This window comes from Mobula hypostoma, chromosome 24 (genome assembly GCF_963921235.1).
Source record: "Mobula hypostoma chromosome 24, sMobHyp1.1, whole genome shotgun sequence".
NCBI classification, from domain to species: domain Eukaryota; kingdom Metazoa; phylum Chordata; class Chondrichthyes; order Myliobatiformes; family Myliobatidae; genus Mobula; species Mobula hypostoma.
The window spans coordinates 9,157,505-9,159,846 of NC_086120.1; positions in this window are offsets into that span (position 1 = coordinate 9,157,505).

Below are 2,342 nucleotides of genomic sequence, written 5' to 3' on the forward strand. Positions count from 1 at the left end.
ACGGAGCTTGGCTGCGGGATCATCGAGGCTGGGGTACTGAGCTTGGCTGCGGGATCATCGAGGCTGGGTTACGGACCTTGGCTGCGGGATCATCGAGGCTGGGGTACTGAGCTTGGCTGCGGGATCATCGAGGCTAGGGTACGGAGCTTGGCTGCGGGATCATCGAGGCTGGGGTACGGAGCTTGGCTGCGGGATCATCGAGGCTGGGGTACGGAGCTTGGCTGCGGGATCGTCGAGGCTGGGGTACTTGGAGCTTCGCTGCGGGATCATCGAGGCTGGGGTACGGAGCTTGGCTGCGGGATCATCGAGGCTGGGGTACGGAGCTTGGCTGCGGGATCATCGAGGCTGGGGTACGGAGCTTGGCTGCGGGATCATCGAGGCTGGGGTACGGAGCTTGGCTGCGGGATCATCGAGGCTGGGGTACGGAGCTTGGCTGCGGGATCATCGAGGCTGGGGTACTTGGAGCTTCGCTGCGGGATCATCGAGGCTGGGGTACTTGGAGCTTGGCTGCGGGATCATCGAGGCTGGGGTACGGAGCTTGGCTGCGGGATCATCGAGGCTGGGGTACTGAGCTTGGCTGCGGGATCATCGAGGCTGGGGTACGGAGCTTGGCTGCGGGATCATCGAGGCTGGGGTACGGAGCTTGGCTGCGGGATCATCGAGGCTGGGGTGCAGAGCTTGGCTGCGGTATCATCGAGGCTGGGGTACGGAGCTTGGCTGCGGGATCATCGAGGCTGGGGTACGGAGCTTGGCTGCGGGATCATCGAGGCTGGGGTACGGAGCTTGGCTGCGGGATCATCGAGGCTGGGGTACGGAGCTTGGCTGCGGGATCATCGAGGCTAGGGTACGGAGCTTGGCTGCGGGATCATCGAGGCTTGGGTACGGAGCTTGGCTGCGGGATCATCGAGGCTGGGGTACGGAGCTTGGCTGCGGTATCATCGAGGCTGGGATACGGAGCTTGGCTGCGGGATCATCGAGGCTGGGGTTCTTGGAGCTTAGCTGCGGAATCATCGAGGCTGGGGTACTTGGAGCTCGGCTGCGGGGTTTTCGAGGCTTGGAGCTTGGCTGCGGGATCTTCAAGCCTGGGTTCTTGGAGCTTGGCTGCGGGATCTTCAAGCTTGGGTTCTTGGAGCTCGGCTGCGGGGTCTTCGAGGCTTGGAGCTTGGCTGCGGGATCTTCAAGCTTGGGTTCTTGGAGCTTGGCTGCGGGATCATGGAGGCTGGGGTACGGAGCTTGGCTGTGGGATCATCGATGCTGGGGAACGGAGCTTGGCTGCGGGATCATCGAGGCTGGGGTACGGAGCTTGGCTGCGGGATCATCGAGGCTGCGGTACTGAGCTTGGCTGCGGGATCATCGAGGCTGGGGTACGGAGCTTGGCTGCGGGATCATCGAGGCTGGGGTACGGAGCTTGGCTGCGGGATCATCTAGGCTGGGGTACGGAGCTTGGCTGCGGGATCATCGAGGCTGGGGTACGGAACTTGGCTGCCGGATCACCGAGGCTGGGGTACGGAGCTTGGCTGTGGGATCATCGAGGCTGGGGTACTTGGAGTTTGGCTGCGGGATCATCGAGGCTGGGGTACGGGGCTTGGCTGCGGGATCATCGAGGCTGGGGTACGGAGCTTGGCTGCGGGATCATCGAGGCTGGGGTTCTTGGAGCTTGGCTGCGGAATCATCGAGGCTGGGATACGGAGCTTGGCTGCGGGATCATCGAGGCTGGGGTTCTTCGAGCTTGGCTGCGGAATCATCGAGGCTGGGGTACTTGGAGCTCGGCTGCGGGGTTTTCGAGGCTTGGAGCTTGGCTGCGGGATCTTCAAGCTTGGGTTCTTGGAGCTTGGCTGCGGGATCTTCAAGCTTGGGTTCTTGGAGCTCGGCTGCGGGGTCTTCGAGGCTTGGAGCTTGGCTGCGGGATCTTCAAGCTTGGGTTCTTGGAGCTTGGCTGCGGGATCATCGAGGCTGGGGTACGGAGCTTGGCTGCGGGATCATCGAGGCTGGGGTACGGAGCTTGGCTGCGGGATCATCGTGGCTGGGGTACGGAGCTTGGCTGCGGGATCATCGAGGCTGGGGTACTGAGCTTGGCTGCGGGATCATCGAGGCTGGGGTACGGAGCTTGGCTGCGTGATCATCGAGGCTGGGGTACGGAGCTTGGCTGCGGGATCATCGAGGCTGGGGTACGGAGCTTGGCTGCGGGATCATCGAGGCTGGGGTACTTGGAGCTTCGCTACGGGATCATCGAGGCTGGGGTACGGAGCTTGGCTGCGGGATCATCGAGGCTGGGGTACTGAGCTTGGCTGCGGGATCATCGAGGCTGGGGTACGGAGCTTGGCTGCGGGATCATCGAGGCT